This window comes from Diabrotica virgifera, chromosome 4, assembly GCF_917563875.1.
Source record: "Diabrotica virgifera virgifera chromosome 4, PGI_DIABVI_V3a".
NCBI lineage: Eukaryota > Metazoa > Arthropoda > Insecta > Coleoptera > Chrysomelidae > Diabrotica > Diabrotica virgifera.
Window position 1 is genome coordinate 240,185,960 of NC_065446.1, and position 14,492 is coordinate 240,200,451.

The following is a 14,492-nucleotide window of genomic DNA, read 5'->3' on the forward strand; positions in this document are numbered from 1 at the left end:
TTGTACAGTATTATTGGTTGATTTAGTTTAGAATGAAATAGTTATGATTGGACACTAAACGAAAAACGGTTTGAAAAGATGATGTGGAGAGAATGGGATATATATTGAATAGATATAGTTGTGTACAAGTTGTGACAAATGGATGTTGCGGATATAGTTGAAATTGATTTGTTTGGGAGAAGAAAAATTTTTTGAAGAAAGGATTAGATGATTAGAAATCATCTAATCCTTTCTTCAAAAAATTTTTCTTCTCCCAAACAAATCAATTTCAACTATATCCGCAACATCCATTTGTCACAACTTGTACACAACTATATCTATTCAATATATATCCCATTCTCTCCACATCATCTTTTCAAACCGTTTTTCGTTTAGTGTCCAATCATAACTATTTCATTCTAAACTAAATCAACCAATAATACTGTACAATATATCTTTCAAGTTTCACACATCTAGTAGTTATTCCATTCAGCCAACCTTTCATTCATCATTTGGTTTGTTTGGTTGCCTGGTCTCTGGAGTCCCCAGTCTCTCAATAATGTTCATTAGTCTCAATAGTGATGTCAAATTTACTTTATATACCACAAACTCATCTATCTCAAATAAACACAATTTTTAATTTTCTCATATACTCAATAATCTTACTCAACACTTATCTTCATCTGACCCCACTTTAGTTGTAGCTTAGACACTTTTATCCAAGTTATTAATTTTTCTTTGCCCTAGATGTTATTTAACATAAAAGGACAGAATAAAGAAATTTGGACTAAGCTTGTAATACAACCTTTTCAGTCTTGTAAATTTGTGTTGATGAACCCATCTATATTTTATTAATTTATAAATAAGATTTTGCATTTACAACTTTTTCAGCATTTGATATCACGACCCCTAATTTGTCTCTAGTTTTTCAGCCAGTCTCTCAGCCATCATTTGTGTTGGTTCACAAATATAAATTATCTAATTTCAAAACATAAACCATACATTACATTATCTGTATGTTGTTTTGCCTACCTTTCTTCATCAATTTACGTACACTTCATTGATGATTGTGGGTACTCAAATTCCCCCCTTCTATTTTACATCTAGATAATCTATTCTAGCTAACTCTTTATTTTTATAATTCCAACACACTGATGTTAGCTGTTATCATTGCTTGTACTATAAACAACTATAAATTTAGTAGCTGTGTAACCAATTTTTCATGATACTTCAAGTTCCATTGACAATTGTTGTCTTGACATCAGACAGATTCGCTTTTGATATCTCACATCTTAGTTGCCTGTCAGCTCTTGTAACATAATGACCTAATTTGTTACCTTTGACCCACTTACAACGTGTGGGAGTCATATGTTATCCTAGGGCCATATCCTTAGGGATTATATCCATCCTTTGGAATTTGCTATGTTAGCATTTTGATGTGACTTTTAGTCCATTTTTGAAAGGCTTTGACCTTCGTATTTTTTGGTTGGCTCACCATGTTCTTGTAAGTATAACCAAACTTTGATTCTACCTTGGTCATCACTTTAAGTTCAACATTTTGATAATTAATATGGTTATACTTATTTTAGGCAACACTGATGATGCTCTTTTTAGAGCGAAAACGTTCTGTTCGATGTTTGTAGCCCTATAGGGCTTTTTAAAATAATATACCTTTTACCAAGACCAAAATTTTTTATTAAATTTTACTTGTAATTAATGGTATACAGCCAGCTACAGGAAATTCTTCCTAGTGGACTTTTAAAAGCATTTAGTGTGACTCCCATAAAGTCTATATTTGGAAACTCATTTACACTAGAAACAATTCTATTTAAAGGCATATTTTCTGCATGACGTGTATTGCACGATCTAGCGGATAGCAAGGGACATCTTCTCAAATTCCTAGCTGGAACATAAAAATCTATTCGACCCAGAATGCTAGGTGCAACAATAATACCATTTAACACCTTAAATACGAAATTAAGGTCAAAGTATCGCCTGCGATCCTCTAGACGGTGCAAATAAAACATCTGCATGACCTGGCTGGAATTCAATTGCATTCCTCTAGTACCTAATCTATACCGCAGATATCTAACGAATTTATTTTGAATCGATTCAATTCGATATTTTCGGTGCAAATGAAACATCTGCATGACCTGGCTGGAATTCAATTGCATTCCTCTAGTACCTAATCTATACCGCAGATATCTAACGAATTTATTTTGAATCGATTCAATTCGATATTATACAGTGCTTGTCAAAAGTCCGTACCCCCTCATATCTTTTGAACGGTTATACCTATAATAGTGAAATTTGGAGGGAGGAAATAAACGGACGTAAGCTTCTTAACGAGTCATGACAGGTAACGTAATAGTGACAGATGACGTTACAGAGCCACTGTGACCGATAATTTTAAATGGGACCTTATGGCAAGTGATACCTCGTTTAAAAGGTATTCAAAATACCTATTCATTCATACTAATTTTTTTGGGTTTTAGTTGATTTTGATTTTGGTGAATAAATTAAATAAATATAATATTGTAGTTTCGCATTTAATTAATAAAAATTGAAATGTTCGCCTATGGATTTTTTGTCAAAAAAGTTGACCTTTTTCAATTCTCTAGTAGTTTTTACGTCAACGTCAACCTTTTTGACAAGTAATCATATGCGGAATTTTGAATTTTTATTAATTAAATGCGAAACTACAATTTTGTATGTATTTCATTTATTCATCAACATTAGCTTAAACTCAAACAAAATTATAGTTTATTTTTTAACCAGAGGAATAAACTAAAAAGACAGATTCACGCCCAAAAATTCACTAGAATAATAACCAAATACATCTTCTTTTTTGGTTGATCTAGTCGGCCCTCAACGGTAATCCATAAATATTATATTAAATTAATACGTGGCTAAAGAGTTCCAACAACAACTGCTTTTTATATAAAAGCAGACTAACAATCTAAAAATTAAAGGAATAACACAGAAAACACAAAAATCGCCGATATAACTTAATTAACTTTTGAAATGTCACTAGTGCCAAAATTTGATAAATTTCATTAATGTCAAAATTTTATAACAGTGGAGTAAACTTGTCTGCGGTTGGACCAATTACAAACAAGCAATACAGTGCGGTAAATTTGAATCACTCCTCTTGGTTAAAAAACAAACCATAGTATGACTGAATAGGGCTTTTCATTCACAGTCATTTGTTTCGAGCTTCTGTCAAATGTCGTATAATCCGTGTATATTAATATTATACACAGATTATATAACATATGACAGAAGCTCGAAACAAATGACAATCGAGGAAAAGCCCTATACGCTGTGAGCTCGTACGTAGAAGGGATATTTACAAACTCGCGAGCGCCAGTAGTGGCAAGTCTGTAAACGATTACTGGAAATTTGACATAAATGTCAAAGTGATTAATTTAAAATTAAAATTAAAAACATTAATTATAAAAAGTATTAGTTTGTCAAAGCTGTGTTATATATTTTACCTTAAATATACAATACGTTTTAAATACTGAATTTAAGTTTTTTTAATGTTCCATAATATCTAATTATAAATTAATATATTAATCTTACCGCCATCTACACGATAATTGTGAAAGTATCCGAAGTAAGAAATCCATATTTTATCAATATAACGTCAAAATGATTAGCAAAATCTTAAAAAAATCGATTATAATTTAATTACTTTTTTGCGTTGTAAATATTAAGCGATAACAATTAAATAATAAATTTAAAAATTACCAGTGAAAGTTGATTAGTAATCCGCCAGGAGCGACACCAGCGAAGCTCACAGCGTATAGGCTCTGAGCTTCGCTGGTGGCGCTCCTGGCGGATTACTAATTCAACTTTCACCGGTAATTTTTAAATTTATTATTTAATTGTTATCGCTTAATATTTACATTTCAAAAAATTAATTAAATTGTACTCGATTTTTTATAAATTTTGCTAATCATTTTGACGTTCTATTGATAAAATATGAATTTCTTACTTCGGATACTTTCACAATTATCGTGTAGATGGCGCTAAGATTACCGTTTATTTCAATCAACGATATTACGGAACATTAAAAAAACTTAAATTCAGTATTTAAAACGTAAGTATATTTAAGGTAAAAATATATACCACAGCTTTGACCAACTAATATTTTTTATAATTAATGTTTTTACTTTTAATTTTAAATTAACCACTTTGACATTTATGTCAAATTTCCGGTAAACGTTTACAGACTTGCCACTACTGGCGTTCGCGAATTTGTAAATATCCCCTCTACGTACGAGCTCACAGCGTATAGGTATTTTCAATACCTTTAAAACGAGGTATCACTTGCCATAAGGTCCCATTTAAAATTATCTGTCACAGTGGCGCTGTAAAGTCATCTGTCATAATTACGTCACCTGTCATGACTAGTTAAGAGGCTTATGTCCGTTTATTTCCTCCCTCCAAATTTCACTATTACAGGTATAACCGTTAAAAAGATACGTGGGGGGTACTGACTTTTGACTAGCACTGTAAATAGAAGTTCTTGTCTTTCTAGGTTATGGAGAGAGAGGTCACAAAAGATTTGTATAACCAATAGATTACCTGTTTGAATAGGATTGTCTTATTATAAGTTTTCAGTTTAACCTTATCTGCTATTAAAGAAAATGAACCTTATTTGAAAACTTTTTTAGTCAGATTTGAAAAGATATAAGGGTGGGTAAAGAGAGCTGGACAATTTTTCAAAACATGTATTTTTGATACAAATTTACAATTAAGATATCATGAGAAAATTTAAAATCATATTCAAATTGATTAATTCAATTCTTATTGAATAATTTAAATTTTCGGTGTTCGACGTATTTGTCCAATATATCTCCAAGTGCAAGACACACTGAATGCATAGTTGGGTGACACTTGTCAGATATATGAGGAATTACCAAGTAGACAAAATTCTAGTTATTTTATTGAAGGCAATATTTTTACGCTAATATAAAATATTAAAAAAAAAAGAAAATTATAGATACAAGTTTTGGGTTACTATAAAAATTAGATATAAAAAAAAAGCAAAACAATTATTAGTTTACTAAAAATTAGAAAAAAAATAAAAGCTTTTATTTTTAGTCGTTATTCTAAAAAATATTTTTTATATTTATGGCGACTCTACCTAGAACCTCCACCAAAAGTTTAAATGAATTTATTGATTTTCCTTAGAAGTTTATTAATTTTACAGAACTTTAAAAATAGTAAATTTTTATTGAACCAAAGGTTTAAAAATAAAAGATAAAGCACACAAGAATTGTACTACATTGAAAATATAGGTATTATCCTTAGGGGAGTCAATGTAGATCGAAAACTTGCATTGTTTCGGAAAAACTCAAACAAGCTTATATTTTTCTAAAACCTTTTTTGTTGGTTTATAAATATTAAGTAAAAAGTTCTACTGACAGATTTATCCGCTACTTGTTTATTAATTGTTTAAATAATAAAAGCTATTTTGTGTAAATAATTATGGTAGGGGAGCCCAAGCGGGGATTTTTGCTGTTACTCGAGCGCGTCAGATTATCATATGGGGAGAAACCTGGTACCCTGCAGATGTACCTCTACTATACAGGGTGAGGCAGATAACTGGCCTATTAGAAATATCTCGAGAACTAAAGGCAACAGGATCATGAAAATTGGAATACAGGGGTTTTGAAGGATGATCTATTAAATGAAAATATTTTCATCTCTTGGCAACTTCCGGTTATATAACTTCGGTTTTTTAAATGGGACACCCTGTATATTTTTACATTTTTGGATTCTCTTCTATGTCTTCTTTCTTAAAATATGAGAATTTGTAATGTTATACAGGGTATTTTAAAAGATAATTGCGTTTTTTTATTAATTTCGTAGCAATATTCACACCCTGTAGAATTGTAGTAGTTTGACAACTAAAACTCTACTTACGTTCAAATGATTTTTAATATAGTCTGCTATTGTTAAGAAACATTAGTATAGCTAAATCTTTAATTTTAGTGTACAGGGTTGGTTGAAACTGGGAATGAGTATTTTCTGAGTTTTCTTAAATGGAACACCCTGTATTTTAGTATTGTAATGAAATGATATTTTAGGGTACTTTTTTATTTCTTAAGCATTCCCTATACCTAACTGCTTTAATTTGTGCTTAATTGTTAATCGCACCAACAATCTTAACTATGTGGGTATTTTGATAGCTAAACCATTATTGGTAATTTTAAGGATCAGTCTGGATTATTATGTATTTATTTCTGAAAAATTATTTGTGATTGAATATTTTCACGGCCAACCTAATAAAATGTTACGTATTTTTTGTTGCAATTAATGATTAGCTTGAATCACCAATAACTCACAAACTAAAGCAGTTAGGTATAGGGAATACTTATAAAATAAAAAAGTACTATGAAATATCATTTCATTACAATACTAAAATACAGGGTGTTCTATTTAAGAAAACTCAGAAAATATTCATTCCGAGTTTCGACCAACCCTGTATACTAAAATTAAAGATTTAGCTATACTAATGATTCTTAACAATAGCAGACTATATTAAAAATCATTTGAACGTAAGCAGAGATTTTAATGTCAAACTATTACAATTATACAGGGTGTGAATATTGCCACGAAATTAATAAAAAACGTAAATATCTTTTAAAATACCCTGTATAATATTACAAAATCTCATATTACAGGAAAGAAGATATTGAGGAAAATCCAAAAATGTAAAAATATACAGGGTGTCCCATTAAAAAAAAACAAGTTATAATCAACTTCCAGTATAACCGGAAGTTGCAACGAGATGAAAATATTTTCATTTAATAGATCATTCCTCATAACTTCTTTATTCCAATTTTCATGATTCTGTTACCTTTAGTTCTCGAGACCTTTCTAATAGGCCAGTTATCTGCCTCACCCTATATATTGGCTCTTAACACAGGGAAGTTCGTTAAGGGGGGCACGAGAAAAAAATCTATCCTTAAAAATACTAGAAATTGTCAGATTAAGATAAGGTAAGTTAAGTACGTGCAAAAGCGTATATATTTCAAAAATCTGACGATTTGAGCGTAACAAAATGGGCGAGTCAAAAAGTTTCACAAAAAAAAGCGAATGTTTCGCGAAATGAACGTCAGATAGAAAAACTAAAAAATACGACTTCAATATTTTTCAAAAATCTATCGAATGGTACTAAACAGGACCCCCCACGAAGGTGGGGTGGGGGTTACTTTAAAATCTTAAATGGTACCCCAAAATTTTTATTGCCGATTTGGATTTTTTACGTATAAATAAGCAACTTTTATTCGAGATATTTTTTCGAATTATGGATAGATGGCGCTATAATCGGAAAAAACGATTGTTTGAAAATGGAAAATTAAATTAAAAAATGGAAAGTCCCCACTAAAGTGGAAAATTTTACTTAACTTTTTTTGGCTTTAGGACCTAATAATCACAACCCAATAGGCCCCCAACGAGTGACTGCAAATTTAGTATACTTTGCTCCCCTACAATTCTAAAAATAACGGATAATTCATCATTTTACTTTGTAAATCATCAAAAATGTTTCTATTTTGTTTTTGATTATGCTGAATTCGATTCTAACATTACAATTTTATAACAAAAAATGTGCTGTTATACAGCATGTCTGCGTAGCTTGAAACCATATGGGAAACTGTTTTATTGTCAATTTTACGAAAAAAAAGTTATTTTTCATGAAATACTCTGCACGGTCTAAGTCTAAAATCTCGTGCAACTATCAGATGATATCAGATCAGAAAAAAAAATTTATGACTTTTTATAAATATTTTTTTAATTTATATTTTTTTTTTGGGTTTTGCATTACATTTTTTAAATTTTGTTTATTTTCTCAAATAAAATAATTTAGTGCATTTTAAATATTACATCTTAAGCTTTAAAACAACACCTATTTAATTGTAATAAATCCCTTTAAACTTGAATAATAGCCTCTTAAATGTAATAGTAATTCTGTAAAACTACGAAGTTACAATAATAACATTTTTTGAGACGTCTCGTATCATATGAATAAAATTTTTGAGATTTTTTTGAATGAAACATCGTTTAGTACGATATTTGAAAAGTAAAATGTACAAGTTTAAAATTTTTATAGGTAAAATTGTATTAGTAACACATTTTTAAATAATTTTTAAACAAAATTCATGTCCCACTTTCCGCCCCACTGTACTTATGCACTTATTTTTCCTTATTTGTAATATAACTATAAAAACTTTTAACGTTTTTTCAACGAAAACATTTCGTTTATAAATTCGCAAAAGTATGTGTGGTATTGCGTTGCCGCTCCTGCAATATTCAGATCAGATTTATCGATGGATTCTTATGTAGTTTTTTCTTCTGAATCCAAATCTGAAAACGGCATTTCGATATTTCTAACCGTCTTCGAGATAATCGACCTCAAACTCTAAAATGTGACGTCACAATCAGTTTATCTTCTACCGACACACTACACGTCCAGCTGAAATCGTTGCTATTAAGTAGGCTAGTTTTTAAATCTCGATTTGTTACGCAAAGCATAGGTTATTTAAATTTGAGTTTGACACTTCGTGAATGTCAAACTAAATTTTAAATTAAGTATTAATAAAACATCAATGACATATGATAGTGAATTTAATTATTATATAAAATAAATAAGATGTTCAAAAATACAATTTGAGTATATTTTAAACGCAATAATTTATTGACAGCTTTAAAAGGGTTTATACCAGTATACGGCCTCCCCTTTATGATAAATGGACTGTTCCATTTGCTATGAAATTAAAATATACCTAGTCGGTTCGGTCAACTCGACACAACTGGCTAGTGATTTTAGTAGGTAATTTTTTTGTTTTTTCAGAATTTTGCCGAAATTGGCAAAATTACTAATTATTTAGTAATTATTAACTATTTAGAAATAATTTTTTTGTCGAATTGGTAAAATTATTGACTAAAATCACTAGCCAGTTCTGTCTGAGTTTAGCGAACCGACAGTATATGAAATAATATTGTCTCTATCTATCAGCGAGGTTCCTACAGCCTCTGCCGCTTCTCGCATTTCGACCGCCATCGTTTTCTGTCCATCCATTCGTCTTCTTTGATGACTCTATCTTTCATGATGTGCCGTACATTTTCTTCCCAGGCAACTGAAGGTCTTCCCCTTCTTCTTTGGTGTAGTATGTAATTTAAAACTTTCTTTGGCCATCTATCTTCATTCATTCGTTTCACGTGACCATACCACACTAGTTGTCTAGTTTCAATTTTATCTACACTGGAATATACAGTATGTGTCCTCCTTCTAATATCTTCATTCCTGATGTGATCTTTTTTAGATATACGACACGCTCTCCTTAGATAATCCATTTCTACTACTTCAATTCTTTTCCTATCTTTTTTTGTCATCTGCCAAACTTCTGCCCCATAAGTCATAATAGGCTATACCAAGGTACGATAATCAATTTCCTTTCTTGCCTTATATCTTTAGACCACAGTAGAGAGCTCAGAATGTTTACCGCTTTTTTGCCCTGCTGCGTTCTCTTTTCGATGTCTCTTTTGGTAGTGCCTTCTTTAGATATTATAGATCCGAGATATTTATATTCATTACATCTTTTCGTGGTTCTAATTTCTAACTGTGGATCTTCTTTATCATCCCCTATTTTAAGATACTCTGTCTTTGACATATTCATATTGAGGCCCCATTTTTCATATTCTTTCTTTAGTTTTCTAAACATGTAGTCCATGTCTTCCTCATCATTCGCTACGACTACCTGATCATCTGCAAAAAACAAAGTTGCTAGACTTTTACCACTGCCTATGTCTATTCCCATTCCGGATACTTGTTTCCTCCACTGCTCTAGCGATGATTGAATATATATTTTAAATAAAGTCGGAGACAGACAACATCCTTGTTTAAGCCCCTTTGATATAGGGAATGATTCAGATATAAAGTTTCCTTCTTTAACGACACTTCTTGCATTTTTGTATATATTTGCGATAGCATCCACATACTCTCTACTGAGACCTACCTTCGTTAATGTTTGAAACAGTTTTTTCAAAGGTACCGGATCGTATGCCTTCTCCAAATCTACAAACAATTGGTGGGTAGATAGATTCCTTGCCTTCCGTTTTTCTATTACCTGCTGCAGAACGAATATATTATCAGTGCACGATCTTCCTGCACGAAATCCACTTTGTTCTTCCATGTCTTCGTATTCTGATTCTATTCTTTTCTTTATTATTCGACCGTACAACCTCCCTACTGAGCTGGTAACAGTTATTCCTCTATAATTAGAGCATATGCGTTTATCCCCTTTCTTGAATACTGAGCTGATGTATCCAACATTCCAATCATCAGGGATATTTTGTCCTTTTAAGCATTTATTAAATAGTTGAACCAACATCTCATGTAATATGTTTGGTCCGTACTTTACCAACTCAATTGGGATGTCTCCAGGTCCTGCTGCTTTACCGTTTTTAAATCTTTTGAGGGCTTCGCTTAACTCTCCGGTTGTTATCTCAACTATTTGTGTATGTTCGGCTAATTCTTCCATTTCGATCTCTTGAAATTTACATCTATCTTCTGTCAGTAAAATCTCATAATGGTGTTTCCACTGTTTAAGATCTATTAACTTTATGTTAGATTTTTCCTTTCCTTCCCTCTGGAGAGACTTTATTACCTTCCACGCTTGCCCAACTCTTGTTCCACCCATATACCTATCCATTTCTGCGCATTTTCGGTCCCACATCTCATTTTTACTTTTCACTACTTCTCTTTTTACATCTCGATTTAATGCTGCATATCTCTTGTGATCTTCCTCCTTTCTTGTTGACATCCATTTCTGATAAGCAGTTTTCTTCTTGTTTACTAACGTTTGCATATTCTCCGACCACCATTCTGTATTTTTTATTTCATGTTTGTATTTATACCCCAAAGCTTCACTTGCAGCCTCATGAATGTATTTTTTAATTTGCTGGTATAATTCTTCCGCTGTTATATTTTCTCGTCCCACATTTTGTAATTTTGTGGCCAGTCGTAATTTATATAGAAATTTCGTTGAGTCTTCTTTCAAGCTTTCTAGGTTATATTTATGAGATCTTACTTCTTGTCCCTTTTCTATATTCTGTACCTGAGTATTATTGTTTTTGCGATAGTTAACTATCACGTTGGCCATAAGTAAGCGATGATCGGATCCACATTCTGATCCACGGTATACCCTTACGTCAGTGGTTTTCAGCTGGGAAGTTTGACGTTGAATTACATAGTCGATTATCGAGCGCAGATTCCTAGTAGGTTGTATCCATGTAAATTTGTGGATGTCTCTATGTTGAAAAAATCCATTCATAATCTTGAGAGACATTGTTTCACAAAAATCTCTAAGACGCATTCCGTTGTCATTGGTTATTTGTTCCCCATATCTTCCTACGACTCTATTATTTTCTTCCCTACCTACTCTGCCGTTTAAATCTCCTAGTACATAGATTTCACAGTGATCTTTAACTTGAGAGATTATTTCATTCATCTTGTCGTAGAAATCGTCTTTACTTTCTGGATCTGCATCTTCATTTGGGGCATACACTCCGACAATTACGATATTGTGCCCATTCTTTGTCATTTCCAGCATCAGCAGTTGTTCATTTACTTCAGTCCACGATTTAATATTATTTTTAAGATTTTTTCGAATAGCAATAGAGACTCCTCTCTTAGCTCTGTTATCTTTGCTCACTCCACTGAAGACACAGTAGCAAAAATGAAAGAATACCCATGAACGAACATATAAAACACGCTGTATTTTCCTGTCACCGTGTCACACAAAAAATTGGCCAGCGCAAGTACATGTAATAATTATTGTTACATGTACTTGCACTGGACAATTTTCTTTGTCACATGGTGACAGGAAAATACAGCGTGTTTTATATGTTCTTCCATGGGTATTCTTTCATTTTTCCGACTGTATGTATATACTCTCCTATCTCTTCATTTCCTTTTCCCTTTTTCTTGGTTTCGATAAGAACACATACATCTATTTTTCTTTCCGCTAATTCTTTGAATACTTCTGCTTGTTTGGTTTTAAGTCCTTGCACATTCCATGTAGCCAATATCATTTTCCTTTTCCGTTGCATTAGTCGTCTTTATTTTGATCCGTCCGCATTCCGAGGCGTTTTGTCGAAATTTGTAGCATTTATTTCTTTTGACAAGGGACGAGTTGCTAGCCCATCGCCTCAACCCTCCTCCTTTATCCGGGCTTGGGACCGGCACCGGCATTTACTGAGCTACTCAATCCACCCAGCACTTACCGGAGGCGGAGTTAAATAATATTGTTTGGTATAAAAAATTATGGTCTGACATGTGCAATTACATCCTTCTAATAGAAACAATATTTGAAGATTTTTCTAAAATTATGGATACCATCAACATTTTCATTTATAACTCTTTTATTTTTAATTTGACGAAGAAAAGTTATTCTTCATACAAAGCTCTTCATGTTCTAAGATTTATGATGCAACTATCGTATATAAAATTTTATTAATTTTATACGAGGTATATAAAAAATGTGAAATTCGATCAAGAGTAAACTACCTTTATAGTTCATAACATTTAAATTAGAATGATATAATTGCACATTAAAACATAATTATTAATTCTAAACTACTTTTCATAATAGCAATTTTCCGTATTATGAATTAAAATACGTAAATATACAAAGTTTTCGTTATGATAATGCTCGCATTTTCAGCTTGTTCTTTTATTATTAATTTGTTAATTTAATTTGATTAATTCATTAAAAAGCTATGTGGAATTATCTCCGCGCTTAGCCGAAAGCTCCCATACAGTCGCCAATGTGAGAGAGGTAGCTCAACCGTTATAAATAAAAAATTATAGAAACTGTAGATTTAATTTTAGAAAAATCTTTGTATAATGTGATTTTTTTGTGTAAAATTTTCTGAATTTTTCAATGGCCAGACCAGTTTTTTTCTAAAATTTATATTTTCGTAGGTATTTTACTAAACAACTAATTTTGCAGTTCATTTGTTTAACAAAAAATTAAGCACCTAATTTTGGAGTAGAATCTTTGATATGTTGTTTATTATACATTTCTTATGCCAGGTTGCACCGACAGATCTTAAGCTGAAGACGTGCCTTAAGCTCAGCTTATAGTCCAAAAAAATTAGATTGTTCTCGTGAAACATCCCCCTCCAGGCCGAAACCAAATTTTTTGAGTAGTATGGACATCTATATTAATAACCTATATGTTTCCTGCAGCCAATTTTGATGATATACATAGTTATAAACAAATGAAGGTCAAAAAAAGGTAAATTTTCGCTTTTTTCGTCTATTACTAAAAAGTGAAGCATTCTAAACAAATTTGAGAATAATAAACTCATAAATTATACAAAAAACTTCAATATGGCGTTCGCTGAATATGTTTATCCTTATTTGTTGCTTAGAAAATTCAAAATAAATCATAAATTTTGAGATTTTATAAATGTTCATAACTTATATAAAAATTAAGTTAGAACCTTCTTATTACACAGAATGCTGAGACTTCTTGTGCTTAAATTATATTTTAAATTTTAAAACAATCGGTCAAATAGTTTAAAAGTTATTTAATTTGTTTATCCCAAATTCATTTTTTGCAACACTATAAGTCAGAACATTATGAGGTTACAGTAATACTTCGGACAGTTTATGAAAGAAGATCATTCATACTATTAACTTAATTAAAAAAAAACGACAAAAAGTAATTTTAAACCGTGTAAAAGTATTTTGCAAAAACATGTCGATTTTTTGCTTACTTATAAACAATTAGAATAACTTTTTAACCGTTACCCGTAGAAAAATTATTTTTTTACATTTAGAAAGACTGAATTTTTATACACATTTAGAAAGAAAAACAATGTGGAACTTGCACATTTTTTTTTATTACATAATAATGTTCAGTTTTGTATAAAAATGAGATTTCCAAAATTTCCCGCTTCAAAAACTCATAATAACTTAGAAATACAAATTTAAAGTCTTCTTTATTTTAAAGTAGTTCAGACGGCCCGTGACGTCACATAGTTTTACATTAGTTTTTTATATGGTTATATCCATATCAGTGATGTGGGAGGGTTATATGTAAGTATATTCTCCTTCTTCTTCTTTAGTTTATTGGCCTCCACCTACTTGGGTATTTGGCCACAGCATCGTCGCGAAATATGGGAAAATATTTATATTGTAATGACATTTTTTTATCGTATGTCATTGTAATAATATAAAAAATATACCAGTTTGTTGGGATTGGAGTTTACAGTTTTTGAAGGAAAAAAGAGAAAGATTAATATGGAAAATAAAGAAAAACTTTATAAGTATTGTTTAGTGCCATTCTGTACAAGTACAAGCATTCAAAACCCCAATAAAATATTTATTAGATTACCAGGGGATAAAAAACGCCGTTTAAAGTGGTTATTTGCATGTCGAAAAAATATATTTCAGATAATACACAAGGTCTTCATGTATGTCAAGA

General features: G+C 31.2%; 1 protein-coding gene across 3 annotated transcripts in view; it reads right to left on the reverse strand.

Annotated features, from left to right (window-relative positions):
• LOC114327208 (scavenger receptor class B member 1) overlaps positions 1–14,492 on the reverse strand; it is a 633,383-nt gene that overhangs the window by 511,705 nt on the left and 107,186 nt on the right. The window lies entirely within an intron of this gene.